The sequence below is a fragment of the Triticum dicoccoides genome, chromosome 6B (genome assembly GCF_002162155.2).
Source record: "Triticum dicoccoides isolate Atlit2015 ecotype Zavitan chromosome 6B, WEW_v2.0, whole genome shotgun sequence".
In the NCBI taxonomy this organism is placed as follows: Eukaryota; Viridiplantae; Streptophyta; class Magnoliopsida; order Poales; family Poaceae; genus Triticum; species Triticum dicoccoides.
In genome coordinates this window covers 90,991,345-91,012,516 of record NC_041391.1, presented here as the reverse complement: position 1 = coordinate 91,012,516, position 21,172 = coordinate 90,991,345, and the positions used below count along the sequence as shown (strand labels likewise).

Here is a 21,172-nt window from a genome sequence, read left to right as displayed (position 1 = left end):
GCACCCTTTTATTTCGGACTGGGGTTGTATTCAGGGCCGGATTGTCCCAAAACCTAGTTTCGTTTTTCCAGGCACTTTCCATCGTGCAGTATTTTTGTACAATGGTCGCTAGGTCGGCGAAGCGTGTAACTTTGCGACGACTGATGGCGTTTATGATTCCCTTGTCCGTGCAATTGTTGCAGAAGATTGAAATCGCGCTTTCTTCACGGCAGTCCTTTATCCTGTTCATAACCAGGAGGAATCTGGCCCAGTAATGATGTACTGTTTCATTGGGCTCTTGCCGTATTTGAGATAGATCGATTATGTTTGGGTGGGCGGGTGGAATCAAGTTCGGAACCCCGCCCGATCTGAGGCTCAAAGGCCAAGAAGCTTCCGGATTCGGAAGCTTGGTTTGCTGGACGCTTTCCAACAAATCTGGTCCGATGCCTGACTTTAGGTTCAATATTTTATTAGCGTCCGTCCCTCCGCAGGAATCCAGTATGGAGGGATCGGGAATCCGGACATAGTTGGTTTTTAACATAGAAGAAGAGTCGCCGCATTATTCCTCTAACACGACAACGTGGTGGGTAACCTGGGGAGAGTTAATTTCTCTCAGATCGGTTTTAAGCCCAATCTGATCATAGTCGGTAGCGACTCCCAGGGCGACAATGCGATCCAAGAGCTCGTTTACGGAGTAGAGCTCAATCGGATCTAGCTGCTTGGCGAATTCCGAGCTGACGTGAAGATCGCTTTTAATGACCTGAGAGGTCATTGTCGGAGCGGTGGCCGAACAGGCGGTCATAAGAAAACCGCCTAGCCGGATAGTCTGGCCGGCGGCCAAAGCTCCCTTGACGATGGTGCCGTCTTTGAAGACGGGAAAAGGCATCCTTCCTGATGGTGACGGCACAGAGGAACTCTCAATGAAAGCACCAATGTTGGTGTCAAAACCGGCGGATCTCGGGTAGGGGGTCCCGAACTGTGCGTCTAGGCGGATGGTAACAGGAGACAAGGGACACGATGTTTTACCCAGGTTCGGGCCCTCTTGATGGAGGTAAAACCCTACGTCCTGCTTGATTAATATTGATGATGTGTGTTACAAGAGTAGATCTACCACGAGATCAAGGAGGCTAAACCCTAGAAGCTAGCCTATGGTATGATTGTTGTTCGTCCTATGGACTAAAGCCATCCGGTTTATATAGACACCGGAGAGGGCTAGGGTTACACAAAGTCGGTTACAATGGTAGGAGATCTACATATCCGTACCGCCAAGCTTGCCTTTCACGCCAAGGAAAGTCCCATCCGGACACGGGACGAAGTCTTCAATCTTGTATCTTCATAGTCTTGGAGTCCGGCCGACCATTATAGTTCGGCTATCCGGACACCCCCTAGTCCGAGACTCCCTCAGGTACCACGGGTCTACATGTACAACAACACTATTGGCTTTGTTGTGATGCTAGTAATGTGCATGATATGAAAGTCAACTGTATACACAATTGAAATTGAAATCAACAGAGCTATTGATAAGAGCAAACCTGTTAAAGAAACATGCGTGAACATATTGCTGTGCCATTGGAGTTTCGATTGGATCCTTCAATTTAAAAATAAGCGCGCCTAGGATCTAGGCGTTGGCAAAATGCATTGTGCATAACTACGCATAATCTGTGCATAATTGCGCATAAGCATGCACTTTGGTCAGTAAAGCACAAGGCGGTGGCAAAACGCACAATTAACACCTAGCGCTTTTTTGAACTATGATAGCAATGGAATCTTAAATTAGAACAGTTGTTCTTCAGGTTTAGGCACTTGTTCTACATGAACAGAGTACAGTAAGACGCAAGAATAAAATACTTAAAAATAGAAAATCAGCTCATAGACCTTACCATATTCTTGGTTCGGGACCAGTACAGAACAAGGCGTTCCCAGTCATCGTCCAGTAAATGTGTCTCAGGAGAACGTAAGGGAATTTGATGAGTTTCTTTGCCAGTGAAGTACATTTTCTTCAGGTATTCCGATACTGCCACCAAGCATTCTTGAAGATACCAGAGGTATTAGCACATGTTACCTCATCCTGAGTTTCCAAATCGGTCCTTCTCTATAGAGAAAAATGGGAAATTTTTTTGTATTATAACCATCATGGAGGTAGGATGATGGGACGAAGCAAAGTAATTGCCATGAATAACATTACTTACACATAACTCCTGGACAAACACCTGCAACTAGCATTTTCCATCATCTTCAGTATAATATTTCCAAGATGGGAAGATACGCACATACGATTTAACAACATCAAATGCGATAGATGCTAAACTACGACTGGGTAGTTGTGCTTCCTCCACAGGAATAGGCGTACTAACTGGTGGAGTTGGGGTTCGCCGTGATAGTACTGGCCCTTTGGGCACTCGAGCTGCCTTACTAACTGCTCTTGTTTGGGAGCTCTGTGGTGGAGATGGTGCTATGTCAACATGAACTAGGTTACTATCAACTGGGGTTGGGGTTAGATTGGGTGAAGCTGGTTCTTTGTCCATCGCAGTAGGGGTACAATCTGCGAGAGTTTGGGTTATGTGTGGTATGGCTAGTTCTTGTGCATGTACAACCGGGGTGCTATCTCCACCAAGAGGTAGCACTATTTTATTTGAAGATCGTGTTTTTATTCCGCTAGATACTGGCATCACTGTAGGATCTTGAAGTATGTCTAGAGGGGGGGTGATTAGATTACTTGACCAATTAAAAACTTAACCTTTTCCCAATTTTAGTCTTTGGCAGATTTTAGCTATTCTAGCACAAGTCAAGCAATCCTCACACAATTCAAGCAAGCATGCAAAGAGTATATGGGCAGCGGAAAGTAAAGCATGCAACTTGCAAAAATGTAAAGGGGAAGTGTTTGGAGAATTCAAACGCAATTGGAGACACAGATGTTTTTGTCGTGGTTCCGATAGGTGGTGCTATCGTACATCCACGTTGATGGAGACTTCAACCCACGAAGGGTAACGGCTGCACGAGTCCACAGAGGGCTCCACCAAGAAGTGTCCACGAAGAAGCAACCTTGTCTATCCCACCATGGCCGTCGCCCACGAAGGACTTGCCTCACTAGCAGTAGATCTTCATGAAGTAGGCGATCTCCTTGCCTTTACAAACTCCTTGGTTCAACTCCACAATCTTGTCGGAGGCTCCCAAGTGACACCTAGCCAATCTAGGAGACACCACTCTCCAAGATGTAACAAATGGTGCGTTGATGATGAACTCCTTGCTCTTGTGCTTCAAATGATAGTCTCCCCAACACTCAACTCTCTCTCACAGGATTTGGATTTGGTGGAAAGAATATTTGAGTGGAAAGCAACTTGGGGAAGGCTAGAGATCATGAGTCATATGGTAGGAATGCAATTTATTGGCCTCAACACATGAGTAGGTGGTTCTCTCTCAGAAATGGTAATTTGGAAGTGTAGGTTTGTTCTGATGGCTCTCTCCATGAATAAAGAGGAGGTGGAGGGGTACATATAGCCTCCACACAAAATCTAACCGTTACACACAATTTACCAATCTCAGTGGGACCGAATCAACAAACTTGGTCAGACCGATTTAGTAAACCTAGTGACCGTTAGGGTTTTCGGTGGGACCGACATGCAACTCGGTAGGACCGATATGGTTAGGGTTCGGGCATAACGTAATCTCGGTGAGACCGATTACAAAAACTCGGTGAGACCGATTTTGGTAACAAGCTAACCAGAGAGTTGGTCAGGTAAACTCGGTGGGACCGATTCACTCATTTCGGTGAGACCAAAATGCTACAAAAAGGAAACAGAGAGTTTACATTGCAATCTCAGTGGGACCGATCGCTCACTTCAGTTAGACCGAAACGTTACGAAGGGAAACAGAGAGATTGCAATCCCATCTCGGTGAGAACGAGATCCCTATCGTTGAAACCGATTTGCCTAGGGTTTGTGGCAGTGGCTATGACATCTAAACTCGGTGGCGCTAGATAGAAAGAATCGGTGGGGCCGAGTTTGACTTTTGGTTTGGGTCATATGTGGATATGAGAAAGTAGTTGAGGGTTTTTGGAGCATATCACTAAGCACTGTGGAGCAAGAAACTCATCAAGCAACACCTCATCCCTCCTTGATAGTATTGGCTTTTCCTATAGACTCAATGTGATCTTGGATCACTAAAATATAAAATGCAGAGTCTTGAGCTTTTGAGCTTGAGCCAATCCTTTTATCCTTATATTTTGAGGGATCCACTTTCCTCATCCATGCCATGCCATTCATTCAGCTTTCCTGAAATATTTGTCCTGGAATAGTATTAGCCCAATGAGCTATATGTTGTTAGGATTACCGAAACCACCTAGGGATAGTTGCACTTTAAATCTCCCCCTTTTTGGTAATTGATGACAACATATAGATCAAAGCTTCGACAAATGGTAATAAGATTGAAAGACATCGTCGCTTTGAGAAGTATGTGATAAGCAAGAGCCCCCCCCCCTAAATTTGTGCATAGATTTAAGATTTGCTTTGGACTTCAAATGCACAAGGAATTAGGCTCATGGGTTACTCTTCCATGTCACATACATCTTGGTGGAGCGCTCAAAATAATAAAGATTGAATACATGCACTCATCACCAAGCAAAGTGAATGATCATATAGAGATAAATGGGATAATGTCATCCAACAAGCATAAGTGTAGCTTATGATCAAACACATGATCAACAATGTCTCACACAGGCAATAACGTAGTATCTCAAGCAAGCAAAAGCAAATAAAGTTCAACCACCAAAACAAGAGAGAACAAAAGCAAACTCTCTCTCTCTCGAAGCCTATGATCTATACAAGTTTCTCCCCCTTTGGCAACATGTTACCAAAAAGTTCATAGAAAATGCATAGTGCTAGATCGACTCTAAGGCTTGGTCTTGGTGAGGTGGTGTAGAGATGGCTCCTTGGACGAAGGCTTCTGTTGATGTGGATGGAGCTGGAGGTGTAGGTGCTGGAGCTGGTTGCACTGGAGCTGTAGGACCTGTAGCTGGTGTAGATGAAGTGGCTCTGGTGTCTGTCAATGGCATTGCAGCTGATCTGTGAGCTCGAGGCACTCTGGCAAATGCATCTGTGGTTGTCCTGCCCTTCCTCTCTTGCATGTCATCCTGAAGCTGCTCAACAACAGATTGGATCTCACTTACTTTGACGTCCAAGTCATAGAACTTCTGCTCCATGATCCTCTCCAGGCTCTCCTGGTTTTGAGTCAAGGTGGCCAGTCCTTTCTCAATCCTCAGAGTGGATGCAATCAAGTAGCCTAGTTGATCTTGTTTGTTCTTCAAAAAGTACTGAGATGCCTCTTCCATCGTTGGCATCTTGGTAGCTTTCTCTGTCCTGGCCTTCTCCTTCTTCTCCTGTGCTTGCACTGAAGATGGTTCATCCTCATTCATCAGAACTTCATTATCCTCAAAGTCTGGATAGATAGGAAAATGTTCCTTATCCAACTGATATGTGCCTGTGCCCATCTTCAAGTTGATCAGCTCCTGGATTTGTGGGGCATACCCACAGCTTCTCTTCTGGTCTGCTGCTGTCCTCTTGATAGTCTCAACTATGAGGCTCATGACCTTGAACTTCTGCGGCACATCAAATATGTGAAGCAAGTTGCTAGCATGGCCTTTGATCATGTTGTGGTCACCTGACTTGGGCAAGAGAGTGTGCTTGAGGATCCAGTTGATCGTTGGCAGTCCTGACAGAAGATAGTGTACAGATCCAAACTGATGAGTCTCAAGAGCTTTATCTGGGATCTCCTTGTACATGTGTGCCATGGAAATGTGATCCTTCTTCTTCTTGGCATAGACATCCAAGTCATCTTCACTCTCCTTAGGGGCATTGATCAGATTTGCCCATTCCTCAATAGTTGATTGGTACCTTGTACCTTCAGACATCCAAACTATCCTGCCATCTGGATAAAAATGTGCTGTGGAGTAGAATTGCATTATGAGCTCGTCATTCCACTTTGTGAACTTCTGTCCCACAAAGTCTACAACTCCACAAGCACTGAAGCTATCATACACTCTAGGATAGTGTTCCTCATTCTCCTTGATAAATTTCCAATCCACCCACCTCATGTCACAAATAATAGGCTTTTTGTCCAACAGCACAGTCTCATAGAAATCTTGCTGTTCCTTAGTGTGGAACCTGTAGTCCACAGCAGTCCTTCTCCTGATTGCATATGGATCAGACAACCTCCACTGTTTGAGCCCTGCATCCTTCCTTAGCTTCATGTTCTCAGCCACTAGATGAGCATCATTGTGGTCTGGAATCTTAGGCTTCAGCTTCCTCAGAACTTGCCCTTCCACTTCTTCTTCAGCAACAACTTCAGGCATTGGGGCCTTCTTCTTCTCAGCAGCTGGTATGCTCCTGGTATTCCTCTTAGGTGCTGTCTTTGGCTTGGAGGCAGCTTTGGGTGCTTCTTTGGGCTTTGATGATGCAGCCCCTGACCTTATAGCATCACCCATCAGCTTTGGAGCCTTAGGTGCTGGTGCAGCAACCTCTTCTTCCTCCTCCTCTTCCATCATGGAAGGTTGTCCAACAACTCTGTCCATGGTCTTCTTGACCCTTTCCTTCCTCTTCTTCCCTTCTGCAGCAGCCTCTTTGGGATTAGATGTCTCTGGGACTTGAGTGGAGACTCTGGCTTTGGACATGGGAGTCCTCTTAGCAGGCACCTTGATCTTCATGCCAGGCTTGATAGTTGCAGCTGTGCCATACTCCTTTCTGAGCACTTTCTTCTTAGAAGTGGCCTCATCCTCAGCTGCAACATAGTCTTCATCCTCAGATTCTGAGGTATTATTCTTTCTGGCCCTGGTGGCAGCTTTGGGCAAGTTGCTTGGAGTGCTCCTGCTGCCATCATCTGAAGTGCTAGAGGGACTAGTGCCCTCACTCATGTGAATCTGCTCTTCTGACTTGTTTTGGCTATCACTTTGGTCTAACATACTGCAAACACTGACTGCTGACCCTGTGAATAGTGATAGATGAGATAGAATGGATGAGCATCACAAAATACAGAGGTTTTTGCAAAAGAATGACTCAAAAACTTAGTTTTAGTTTTCCACAGAAAGCATTTCGGATCAACCGATTTGCAAACTCGGTGATACCGAAGCAGCTTTTGGAACCTAAACTAGTGAACTCGGTCAGACCGAGTCACAGTTCAGTGGTACCGAGACTGCTAGGGTTTCACAGAGTCCTGAACTCGGTCACACCGATTTGCAATTCTCGGTCAGACCGAGAATCACTTGTGTAATGGCCTTAGCCCAAGCGGTGGAGCCGAGTTCTACAACTCGGTGGGTGAGATGGTTTCGGCGGAAACCTAACCCTAAATTTCAAAATCGCATCTATTCTAATGATTGTTTTGAGTGGATAGAGTCGTTTCAATCGTGGCAAGAATCATTATGAACACAATGTTCTAGGAATTGGACGGGGATAGCACTATGATCGAGTCCATACCCTAGCTTGGCGATGAACTCGCTACGGTGGCAACGGCGGGGTTGAATTCCGTTGACGGCGGCGGAGACCAGCGATAGGAGGCGGCTGGAGACGAAGTCGACGATCCGGAGACCCAGTTAGCAGAGCGAGCTATGCACGGGCGAAGGGGTTTGGAGAAAGTTTTCCAAATTTTTTCCCATGAGTATCTATAGCCCGACCCTGTCGGTGTGACCGAGTGGAACAACTCGGTGGCACCGAGATGCATAACTGTGATAGTTACAGCAACTCGTTGAGACCGAAAAGTTCAAATCGGTTGCACCGAGATTGAAAACCTAGATCGACTGAGTGATCTCACTATGACCGATATGGAAGAATTGGTCAGACCAAAACGCACAAAGAAGTTTTGGAAGTTTAAGTCCATGACGAATCGGGGACTTCGAGTGCTCCTCACACAGAGTGGTTCGAATCTGACTTGATCAAATTTTGTGATGTAGCATGAATAGAGTTCGAGACGAGAAAAGCATATATAGCTAAAGAAGGTTCTTAGGCATTCTTGTTCATCCACTTGGCAAAAAGAAAAAGAAACCAAACAATCAAAGCAACAAGTGAATGTCCTCGAATGAGTTAAATATGCAACCAACATGCTCACACAATAAAATGGCAAATGAAATATGTGGCAAAGCATGCACAACCAATTCTAGCATCTATCAAACAATTGGCGATGACTAGGTCATTTATATATGAGTATATTGACTTAGGAGTCAAATGAGAACATTTGATCATAGGTCATACTCATCGTTTAAGCTCAAGTGGGGTTACCACTTTTACATAATGCATTGATGTGTTCACATCATTAAAGTTGCTTTGACTCAATTCTTAGAGTTAAGCTCCCCCTAGATGTGAGATCCCCCCTGAGAGGGATGAACTAACCTTGGGTTTTGTCGATGATGACTTCATGTAGGTGTTGAAGATGTGGATGCTCAATGTTGATGAAGATCATTTGGAGCAATCCTTTGGAGTGAGTTGCACTTTCAATACCTACACGGGTTAGTCCCACAAGGAACAAACAAGGATATCCATAGACATAGAGTGATGCACACACAAGATGATGTCCATGAAAGCATTAGGTTAGCTTGTCCCTTGTCTTACCAACAAGAGTGTTTGTGACTCCTTGAACTAGTGCAAGATGTGGAAGTTGATTGCACTTGTCCTTGCCAAAATTATATGAGTGAAGAATGTTGGCGGAGTCATCCTCAAGAACTCTCTAGTTCGCCTTCTTCGGGATCCACATCATCTTGATGGGAATCCTTGGAGTTGTAGTCGTACTTGATGAAGTAGAACTTGACGTAGTCTTGGGAACCCACTTGACCAAGGCCTTAGGAGCTTCTTCAAATGCATCAATCTCCTCTTGAGGCTTGTCCTTGCCTTTCTTCTTGTGGTCTTGTGGTGGAAGATCATTTTGAGCTTGTGTTCCCTTGAAGGAAGTAGGATCATACTTCTCTTGTTGAGGAACAAACTTTGTCTTGGGATATTGATCTTCTTCCCACTCAACTCCATTGGCATTGAACTTTCGTTCAAAACCAACACCTTGGTTCTTCCGGTGCCTTCCTTGCTTACGTACGATTTCCTCAAGTTGCTTACTCCCGGCAAGGCTCTTGTAAACACCTTTCTCTATAATTCCCTTCAATAAGCTATTTTCTTGCTCAAGTGTAACTTGGCTAAGAGAATCATTAGTTGAATCAAGAGAACTACTAGAAGCAACAATATTAGAATTAGCATGATGATTGTTACTACTATGGAAGAATCGTTCTTGTTTTTGTTACTAGACTTGACTTGAGGCATGTAAGTAGATAAGAGTAAACGCTTGGCAATGTAAGAAGAACTTTTCTTGTGAAGATCATCATTGATTGCTTTTAAGAACACATGCTCTTGCTCAAGGTTGAGCTTTTCGAAGCGTAACTTCTCATGAGCCCTTAAAAGTTCTCGATGATCTTCAAAGATAGCTTCATGAGCTAACTTAAGAGTGTTTAGTTCTTTAGTTAGAAGCTCAATTTCTCCTTATCATTGTCATTCATTTTATCTTGATTAGCATGATTAATTGACGTTTCATCATAGTATTCATCACTAGAGTTGTCAACAAGTAAATCGTCATCACCTAACAAGTCATCTTCATCACTATTGAAATCAACATACTCGGGGTGTGTTACCTTAGGGCCTTTAGCCATGAAGCATCTTCCAAGTCCTTCATTTGGTGAATCAAATATGTTGTAGGAGCTGGTTGACACAAGTGCTAGACTGGCAACACCTTCATCTTGAGTATGTTCGGAGTCGGAGTGATAACTTCTCTCGGAGTGATGGTCAGAGTCGGAACTGGATACCCATTCACCAACATGAGCTTGATGTCTTCGTTTTGTGTAGCTCCTTGATGACTTGTCCTTCCTTTCCGAATCCTTGCTTCTCCGGGATGTTCTTAGTTCATAACGATCATCTCTACTCCTTCTCTCTCTTGGCGGTGATTCTTCTCTTCTACTTCTTCTCTTGGGAGAATCTTCTCTTCTTTTGTAGGGTGCCGTACACTCATTGGAATAGTGTCCGGGTCTCCCACAATTGTAGCAATTGCGCTCTCGACTAGAAGATCTTTTGTCATTGTAGGACCTTGACTAAGAGCTTCTTTCTTTGCTTCCACTCTTGTAGAATTTGTTGAAGTTCTTCACCATTAAGCTCAATTCTTCATTGAAGTTTTGTTTCTCACTTGATGATGTAGGGGCTTCACATGAGGCTTTGTAAGCACCACTTGACTTGTTGTGAAGTTCCTCCTTATCCTTGAGTGACATGTCATGAGCAACAATTCTTCCAATGACTTCCGTTGGCTTGAGATTCTTGTAATTTGGCATCATTTGGATCAATGTGCACACGGTATCATATTTTCCATCCAATGCTCTTTGGATTTTATTGATGATGAATCTGTCGGTCATCTCTTCACTTCCTAAGCCCGCAATCTCATTTGTGATAAGAGCAAGCCTAGAGTACATTTCAGCGACACCTTCACCATCCTTCATTTTAAACTTGTCAAGTTGACTTTGGAGAACATACAATTTGGATTCCTTGATGGAGTCGGTACCTTCATGCATATCAATCAAAGTATCCCAAATTTCCTTTGCATTCTCAAGACGTCTGATTTTGTTGACTTCTTTGGGACACAATCCGTTGAAGAGGATATCACAAGCTTGAGCGTCGTATTACAGCATCTTCAACTCATCCGCGCTAGCTTCACGGTTTGGTTCTCTCCCATCAAAGAATTCCCCCTGCAAGCCAATACACACAATAGCCCAAACAGCGGGGTCATGTCCGAGAATATGCATTTTCATCTTATGCTTCCAACAAGCAAAATTAGTACCATCAAAAGGACCTCTACGGTGATAATTTCCCTCGCTAGACGCCATACTCTCCTAGGTTGTGAAACCAAGGCTATGACCACCAAAAGCTATGGAAATCAAAGCAAATGGAGACCAAAGCTCTGATACCACTTGCAGGATCTTGAAGTATGTCTAGAGGGGGGGGGGTGATTAGACTACTTGACCAATTAAAAACTTAACCTTTTTCCAATTTTAGTCTTTGGCAGATTTTAGCTATTCTAGCACAAGTCAAGCAATCTTCACACAATTCAAGCAAGCATGCAAATAGTATATGGGCAGCAGAAAGTAAAGCATGCAACTTGCAAGAATGTAAAGGGGAAGGGTTTGGAGAATTCAAACGCAATTGGAGACACGGATGTTTTTGTCGTGGTTCTGATAGGTGGTGCTATCGTACATCCACGTTGATGGAGACTTCAACCCATGAAGGGTAACGGTTGCACGAGTCCACGGAGGGCTCCACCCAAGAAGGGTCCATGAAGAAGCAACCTTGTCTATCCCACCATGGCCGTCGCCCACGAAGGACTTGCCTCACCAGCGGTAGATCTTCATGAAGTAGGCGATCTCCTTGCCCTTACAAACTCCTTGGTTCAACTCCACAATCTTGTCGGAGGCTCCCAAGTGACACCTAGCCAATCTAGGAGACACCACTTTCCAAGAAGTAACAAATGGTGCGTTGATGATGAACTCCTTGCTCTTGTGCTTCAAATGACAGTCTCCCCAACACTCAACTCTCTATCATAGGATTTGGATTTGGTGGAAAGAAGATTTGAGTGGAAAGCAACTTGGGGAAGGCTAGAGATCAAGGTTCATATGGTAGGAATGGAATATCTTGGCCTCAACACATGAGTAGGTGGTTCTCTCTCAAAAATGGTAGTTTGGAAGTGTAGGTTTGTTCTGATGGCTTTCCCCACGAATGAAGAGGAGGTGGAGGGGTATATATAGCCTCCACACAAGATCTAACCGTTACACACAATTTACCAATCTTGGTGGGACCGAATCAACAAACTCGGTCAGACCGATTTAGTAAACCTAGTGACCGTTAGGGTTTTCGGTGGGACCGACATGCAACTCGGTAGGACCGATATGGTTAGGGTTAGGGCATAACATAATCTCGGTGAGACCGATTACACAAACTCGGTGAGACCGATTTTGGTAATAAGCGAACCAGAGAGTTGATCAGGTAAACTCGGTGGGACCGATTCGCTCATTTCGGTGAGACCAAAATGTTAAAAAAAGGAAACAGAGAGTTTACATTGCAATCTCAGTGGGACCGATCACTCACTTCGGTTAGACCGAAACGTTACGAAGGGAAACAGAGAGATTACAATCCCATCTCGGTGAGACCGAGATCCCTATCGGTGAAACCGATTTGCCTAGGGTTTGTGGCAGTGGCTATGACATCTAAACTCGGTGGCGCCGGATAGAAAGAATCGGCGGGGCCGAGTTTGACTTTTGGTTTGGGTCATATGTGGATATGCAAAAGTAGTTGAGGGTTTTTGGAGCATATCACTAAGCACTGTGGAGCAAGAAACTCATCAATCAACACCTCATCCCTCCTTGATAGTATTGGCTTTTCCTATAGACTCAATGTGATCTTGGATCACTAAAATATAAAATGCAGAGTCTTGAGCTTTTGAGCTTGAGCCAATCCTTTTATCCTTAGTATTTTGAGGGATCCACTTTCCTCATCCATGCGATGCCATTCATTGAGCTTTCCTGAAATATTTGTCTTGGAATAGTATTAGCCCAATGAGCTATATGTTGTTAGGAATTACCAAAACCACGTAGGGATAGTTGCACTTTCAATCACCCGCTCCAATTCAAATGGCTGATAAACAGGAAACATAGTTGAATGTACAGACATTGTATGGGAGACAGATGCAATAGATAGTGTGGAAAAAAGATGGCATGAAATAGTTGACATGTATATTGTTTAACTAAAATGGATAGCATGACATAATTTCACATATATATGTCTTTCTAAATTGGATAGCATAGCATAACATAATTCAAAGATATGATTAATAACTAAACAGGATCGCATGACATAATTCACCTACATGTTATCTAAGTAATCAGGATCGCATCATTTACTTCACATATGTGATTTATATGCTAAATAGAGGGCATTCAATATGATGTCTGAACTAAGAACATGGTGTTGAATATTGTGTTTATGATGTCTAAACTATGCAATGCAAGACACCATATGCATGATATGAGCAGTATAACCGTGCCAAGTTAGAGCATACACCTCAGTGGGGGAATAGGACTGGTCATCTGTCTCTGAATCCATCTCTGAGGAGCTATCAGGACCCAACAAGAGATCTGCTTCGACAGGTAGCACTGTCTGCTCTGAAGGCCTTGTTTTCACTCCAGATTATTCCATCTCCCACCCAAATGACTAATTCACAGGAAGAGTAGTTTAATGTACAAACATTGTTGACAAATGGAAATGTAATGAAGAAAAGGATGGGCAAGATATCATTCAAATATATGATGCCTGGTTAAACAGGATAGCGTTGCACATTTCACATATATTATGGCTGGCTAAAAGACATGAGACTGCATAATTCCCATATATGATATAGAAACTAAACAGGTGGCATTACAGAACATGTCTAATCTAAGCAGATGACATATATGATGTCAAAAGTAGGCACTGCAAGGCAACATATGCATTATATGACTAACATTATCATGCCAAGGTAGAGCAAACACCTTGGGGGGTTAATAGGAGTGGTCAGCGGCATCTGAATACGCCTCAGAACAGATATCTTCCTCTGGATTACAATCTCGAGAGGGGTGGGGAGGGTTTGCCATTGAACCCACCACGGAGCGATGTCTGCATGACATTGTATTGCCGCGCAAAACTCTTCTCTTTTCCTCTACATGTTCAGCATGACTGTGTACAATATTTGACATGCATACAAAAAAAATATGGTGAGATTATGTAAGGAGAGCATGCAGAAATTTAGAGTGATGGTAACAACCAGTGGATCGACGTTTTTCCGTTGAACCAAAATAGCCCTAATGGATCGACGTGAATATATAGTAATAAGTGATGCAACAAGTGTACAACCTCTTTGCCGTAGCCGTGTCGACCTCAGCATCATTGGGTTGGTCGCTGAAGCAGTTGAGGCAGAGGCTGTCGGAGGCGTGGAGGAAGATCTGAGGAGTCTGTAGACGGCGTCCAGGGCACTGCTCTGTTGTGATGGATTGTTCTGTCGTTGGAGCAGCTCCGGTGAGCCACAAGACGTCAAGGCTGAAGGAGCACAAGACAGACATCGTCAATCTCAAGTGGGATTCTAATAGCATCTCCAATAGATGATGTAAAATGGATGTAAAATTAACATCACCAAAAACCACCTGACTACAACAAATGAGGTAAAAACTGTTGACTCTGAACTTAACTATCGAAACTGAAATTTACTGTGGAATCTGAATGCTACTGTCGAAACTGAACGCAATGGTAGCAGAGAGGCACTTGATGTTGGAAATATGCCCTAGAGGCAATAATAAAAGGATTATTATTATATTTCCTTGTTCATGATAATTGTCTTTATTCATGCTATAATTGTATTATCCAAAAATCGTAATACACATGTGAATACATAGACCATAATATGTCCCTAGTGAGCCTCTAGTTGACTAGCTAGTTGATCAACAGATAGTCATGGTTTCCTGACTATGGACATTAGATGTCGTTGATAACGGGATCACATCATTAGGAGAATGATGTGATGGACAAGACCCAATCCTAAGCATAGCACAAGATCGTGTAGTTCGTTTGCTAGAGCTTTTGCAATGTCAAGTATCTTTTCCTTAGACCATGAGATCGTGTAACTCCCAGATACCGTAGGAGTGCTTTGGGTGTACCAAACGTCAGAACATAACTGGGTGACTATAAAGGTGCACTACATGTATCTCTGAAAGTGTCTGTTGGGTTGACACGGATCAAGACTGGGATTTGTCACTCCGTATGACGGAGAGGTATCTCTGGGCCCACTCGGTAATGCATCATCATAATGAGCTCAAAGTGACCAAGTGTCTGGTCATGGGATCATGCATTATGGTATGAGTAAAGTGACTTGCTGGTAACGAGACTGAACGAGGTATTGGGATACCGACGATCGAGTCTCGGGAAAGTAACGTACCGATTGACAAAGGGAATTGTATACGGGGTTGATTGAATCCTCGACACTGTGGTTCATCCGATGAGATCACCAAGGAGCATGTGGGAGCCAACATGGGTATCCAGATCCCGCTATTGGTTATTGACCGGAGAGCCGTCTCGGTCATGTCTACGTGTCTCCCGAACCCGTAGGGTCTACACACTTAAGGTTCGGTGACGCTAGGGTTCTAGAGATATGAGTATGCAGCAAAACGAAAGTTGTTTGGAGTCCCGGATGAGATCCCGGACGTCACGAGGAGTTCCGGAATGGTCCGGAGGTAAAGAATTATATATAGGAAGTGCAGTTTCGGCCATCGGGAGAATTTCGGGGGTCACCGGTATTGTACCGGGACCACCGGAAGGGTCCCGGGGGTCCACCGGATGGGGCCACCTATCCTGGAGGGCCCCGTGGGCTTCAGTGGGGAGGGGACCAGCCCCTGGTGGGCTGGTGCACCCCCCTTGGCCCCCCTGCGCCTAGGGTTGGAAACCCTAGGGTGGGGGGCGCCTCCACTTGCCTTGGGGGGCACTCCACCCCCCTTGGCCGCCGCCCCCTTGGGAGATCCCATCTCCAGGGCCGGCGCCCCCCCAGGGGGCCCATATAAAGGAGGGGGAGGGGAGGGCAGCCGCACCCTGAAGTCTTGGCGCCTCCCTCTCCCCTTGCTACACCTCCTCCTTCCGTAGTCGCTTGGCGAAGCCCTGCCGGAACTCTGCTGCATCCACCACCATGCCATCGTGCTGCTAGATCTTCACCAACCTCTCCTTCCCCGTTGCTGGATCAAGAAGGAGGAGACGTCACGCTGACCGTACGTGTGTTGAATGCGGAGGTGCCGTCCATTCGGCGCTAGGATCTCCGGTGATTTGGATCACGACGAGTACGACTCCCTCAACCCCGTTATTTTGAACGCTTCCGCTCGCAATCTACAAGGGTATGTAGATGCACTCCCCTCTCTCGTTGCTAGATGAACTCATAGATGGATCTTGGTGAATGTAGGAATTTTTTTATTTTATTCAACGTTCCCCAACACTTGACATGTAGTTTAGGGAGGGCCTGCAGTTCATCTTCAACCTGCACCCCCTGAGCCGCCAGCCACCACCGGCCAAACCGCTGGCCCCAGCGCCGCCTCGCCGCCCCGAAACAAATCGCCATCACCGCCCCAGCTAGCCCTCTAGGCCCCCCGCCCCCACCCTAAACCCTAAGATAGATAGTGGGGTACCTCTCTGGCAAGCCCCCATCTCCGCTGCGGGTGGTTCTTCCTTAACTCCGGCGAGCCCCCCAAACCCCTGAAAATCGACTGACCTAAAAGTCAATTCAGTCGACTGAAGTGTGGCTTAATCGGAGCAGAGCAGTAGCACGGGCAAGGGGGAGAGCAGCAGCAGCAGCTGGGTGAGCGAACGATCGAGCGAGAGCCAGAGCAGCAGCAGTGCGAGCGAGCAAGCGAGAGCCGTAGCAGCAGTAGCAGATCCGGCTCGTATGGACGCCGCCGCCGAAGGGGCCTCGCACTAGGGGAGAGCCGCCATGGAGATGTCGACTGCGGCGCCGGCTTCAAGGTAGCCGCTCCATGGGGGTGCGGAATGTAGCACCGTCGGTGCCGGGAGGTCGAGTTAAGGAGAAGGTGCGATGCGATGAGTGTACAACCTCTTTGGTGGCGCCGAGTAGGCCTCGGCTTCGTCCGAGGAGTCGGTGAGGATGCTGCGGTTCCGGTGGAGCAGGTTGAGGCGGCGCTGTGGGGATGGAGCAGTCGCGATAGACGAGGCGATCATCAGAGCAGCTCCTTGGAGGTGGAGGATAGGGCGGCTGAACCGGCTGGACGGCGAGATGGACGACGGATCCTCTTCCGGGGAGGTGGACGAGGGACGTTGAGCTGTTGTGGTGGACGACATCGTCGGGGAAGAGGCTTTGGCTGGGCAGCGGTGACATGGCGGACGGAGGAGGGTGGGGTTTTGCGGCTGGAGCGGAGAGGTTATGGCGGCCTGGGATTTCGAATGGCGAAAGGGGGGCAATGGGAGGGGGTGAAGCATGACTTAGGGACGCGCTTATCCAAAATGTAGGGTGTGTTATAAAAGTACCCCCCACCGATTTGAACTAGCGTCCCTTTCGGCTCAGGGTTAGAAGGGGGATTTCACGTGTCGGGATTTGGCAGCTGGAGGGAGTTTTCGCGCGCATTGTAATTTCGGGATAGCAAGGTGCAGGTTGTGAAGGCTCCAGTTTTGGGAGCACGGTATCTGAATTTTCGGGATATAACAAGACGCGGGTTGAATTTTAGGGACAAGCCTAATATGTAGTAATATTGTACTTGTACGTACCAAATCAATTCGCACTTCCCTCAACCAAAAAGAAAATGAAAAAAATAAAACTATTCACACCACACAAAGAGAGAGTCTTGCCCCGTTTTACTATACAAATGCTATTCAAAGCAACTCCCTCCTTCCATCTATATAGGGCCTAATGCGTTTTTCGATGCTAACTTTGACCAAATATTAGAGCAATGATATATGACATGCAACTTACAAGCACACCGTTAACTTCGTCTGTGAAAGGTTCTTTCAATGATATAATTTTCACATTGTGCATGTCATGTTCTATTAATCTTGTCAATAGTCAAAGGCGGTCTTAAAAATCTCATTACATCCTATATAGATGGAAGGAGGGAGTATGAATCCATGTTATGTCCGATTAAATTTTTTCGCTTGTTGTATAATGCATGTAACCTACTCATACTAACATTTTAGTGCATTCCGAATGTCTATACTACCACTGCAATTCGAACTAAATTTAAATTTGTTTCTCTATTTCAATAAGAATCTACAATCATGATTGTTGCCAACTTCAACCATCATAGTTTCCTTGCTATCCGCCAAATATAAATCGGACGGCCTATAATGCAGGATGGTAGGCACACCATCATCAACAACTCCGTTTTTATAAGAGTAGAGATAAAATATATTAAATGTAGTATAACATGTTCATAAACACACCATGTGTATCACCGTTATATATACTAGATGACCTGTCGCGCCATCTGGCACGTGAGCAAATTTGAAGCAAGAACTAAAAAGAGATTACTTTGCTTTTTTGATAGCAGACGATGTTGTTGTACACTCTTTTGCGAAGTGTCGTGGATCTGTATAAAAATATTTTTTTTTTCTCATTTGTAATGTATGAAATTGATAAAATTGACGCAAAAGCCCAACTGAAATGAAGAACAAAATGCAAATGTTTGAGTTTGCAATTAGAAAATTCAAGACATGATAGTATAGAGCATTTTGTGTCCAGGAGCACTTCTTAGTGATATTGGTTAATTACATCATATACTCCCTCCATTCGGAAAAGCTTATTCCTCAAATGGATGTATCTACCACTAACTTGATGCTACAAACAATCATTCGCGGGACAAGCTTTTTTTGATGGAGGGAGTAGTAATTTTGATCTACACACTGAAGTTGCTAAACACAGTCGGTCAGTAAATAATAACACGGATGCATCAAAGGCATATTTCCATGTAATCAAAGGATGGCTGAAAGTTTTTCATGTTGTTCACAAGTCCCTTTGCTTCACTTGTCCAGTGGTCATTGGTGTAGGTGTTGTGTGAAACAATGCCCCTAGCATCTATTTGTCCACGCACCCTGTAACATGAGAACTATTTTCCTAAGAAACAAAAAGATTAATGCCTTCTCTTAACTACCGACTATATTATGACATGTGCTAAACCATCAAAGTAAAACAATTCAATATTCGCATGGGTACTAACATAGAGTAAAACAATTCAATATTCGCATGGGTACTAACATAGATAAAATAAAACTCCGCATTCAGCATGTCTTAGTAGCATTGCTGCATACTATTGTATAATTATCAGAAGTCTGGCATGCATTGTTAGATCGTGCAAAGTATAAAGCGCATTGTGAAGCACTGACATTTAACCTAGACAGATAGGGCAAATATATCAGCAATGAAAAATTGTGAAGCACTTGTGCATCCATAATAAGAGGTGGGAATCTACTGCAGTTTTTATTCACTAAACACAAACAATAAAAGATATTAATAAATATGAGATAATTTTCACCACTGTGGTTGTTCTATAATAAAGCCCATGATGTAAATAGAATAAAAGCATTCTGATCTCCTTCACTACCTAAATTGCAAAAAAAATTAATGGGACTGTGAACTTGTTATCTTTGAGTGGAACTAAATTATAGAAAAATAAAATCAAACGACTTACATAGATTAATTCTACCATGTCAGCCTTGTTGGATTTTTATCAAACAACTTGCAGACATAGATAAACCAAATCTACAAAAACAAAATGATAAGCTCTATGAGTAGGGGACTGGAAGAGAAGGGGAGGAATAAATCAGTAAGAAGAGAAGGGACCTGAAGTCGACCTGCAACGAGGCGAACGCTCCGCTGCTCCTGCTTCTCCTATTGAGTGCTTCTCCTGTTGAGCACCTACAATAAGGATGTCAATGGTGACACAACCATGTGAATACCACACAGAGTATGTACATGAATAATAGATACAACATAAGAAGATATGACAAGACCATGCTATGTATGCAGTTAAAAATAAGTGTTATGTTATCCGTCATTAAGTCCTAATATAATATCAGTACACTTGTATGTATGATATGCTAAATAAAAGTTACAGAGCTTATTCCATTGAGCTGTGTTTCCGGGAATAAGCATGAACAAAAAATATTAAAACACTTCATCTAACATTGGATCACTGGATCACTTGAGGTGGTCAAGAAATCAACATGTGTTTCCTACCTGAAGAAAGAAAAATAAACAACACGCTATCTTGACTGAATGACATGAATATTATAGAGAAAATTATGAACTGCTGCTCTTCCCAAAATACATAACAAGATGCACAATTTTAACTCCAGCATGGAATAATTAGGACCGGTTTCACTATCTAAAATGCATTGTTGAATAGAAGAAAATTATGCCTACAAAGAACTCGCTAAGAACCTTGACCGGTGCTCATGAAGCCACACCTACATTCACTCAATCTTCCTTTATCCAACGAGATACATACACACGACCCGAGATATATGATAACAACAAACTAAATTTCGTTTTAGTTCCAGACCCCCCCTTCCACCACCAACTCCAATTTAAACACCATGACAACACGTGCAGGAACGGAAATATGCATTTTAGCTAGATAGAAAACAAGCAAACCTCGAGGAGCAGAATAGAGATGCAACAAAGCTGGAGATCGAGACACAGCAACACAAGAGATCGCAGAACCTGCTCAATAAATGGAGATGAAGTGGTCAGTGCACCAGCATGCTATGGAACAGAGCACAGACAAGTAAAATAAGAGTCGTTCCGCAGAAAAATAAAAGAACAATCCATCTACCTGAATTGGAGAGGAGAAGGAGGCAAGCAAAGAAGGCAAGATGGATGAGCATACCAAGGACGAGCGACAGACAAAACCGAGAGAAAAATAGAATGCATAAACCAAATAGAGATCGATTTTCAGCTGAGCCGGTAGATGCACTCCTTCAGGTATGCATCCTAATAGGTCCTATAAAAATCACAAGAAATTAGAGGATGGAACTTGACTGCCTTGTATATCATTTGGAGGCCAAAAGAAGCTACAAAAGGTGCGACGAAGCACTAATCCCTTTTAAAACTACCCATCATTCCCCTGTGATATATGGATAATATTAGAAAGTAGAGAAAATCACCTGCAATTTTGCTTCGTCGTGGGAAAGCTGTCATCCATGCGCATCAGTAATTTCTCACGTGTTCTGCAATACAGAAACATATACGTATAAGTATGTAAGATCAACATCATTGCTCATGTAAGGCACTGTTATGTTTACCAGTTGGACTGTAAGGCAATAGAGGCCATTCTCTGAACCTTCATGCAAATAATTAATCATCCAAAAATGGAAGTAGCTGATTAACAATAGAGCTGTAAGACTCTCTCCTCATATCCCTAAAGAAGTGAAAAAGAAGAAAATGGTTCTCATTTTTTTCTTACCTAATTCAGCAACTCCAACCTTAGGTACAGATCATGCCATTGGTCCACATCGCAAAGATTAACCATATCACTGGTCGAAATGATGTAGCCACTGACAACAACATAGCTCGCTCCTCATATTCCTAAAGAAGTGGAAAACAAGCAAATCAAAGTCTCTGTATAAAA

The 21,172-nt window shown here is 44.1% G+C and overlaps 2 long non-coding RNA genes across 3 annotated transcripts; both read right to left on the bottom strand.

Annotated features, from left to right (window-relative positions):
• Nucleotides 1–18,449: 18,449 nt before the first annotated feature.
• LOC119321857 lies at nt 18,450–20,236 on the bottom strand. Of its 2 annotated transcripts, none has more exons than XR_005155253.1 (3): nt 20,197–20,236; nt 19,395–19,458; nt 18,450–18,635 (listed from the first exon to the last, which is right to left on the bottom strand). It is a non-coding gene; the product is annotated as an uncharacterized LOC119321857 (long non-coding RNA). The 2 variants fall into 2 exon arrangements; XR_005155254.1 differs by having other exon boundaries at nt 19,384–19,458; nt 20,197–20,209.
• A 237-nt stretch (nt 20,237–20,473) lies between these two features.
• Nucleotides 20,474–20,908, bottom strand: LOC119322382. The gene is made up of 3 exons (XR_005155575.1): nt 20,847–20,908; nt 20,709–20,771; nt 20,474–20,545 (listed from the first exon to the last, which is right to left on the bottom strand). It is a non-coding gene; the product is annotated as an uncharacterized LOC119322382 (long non-coding RNA).
• Nucleotides 20,909–21,172: the final 264 nt, after the last annotated feature.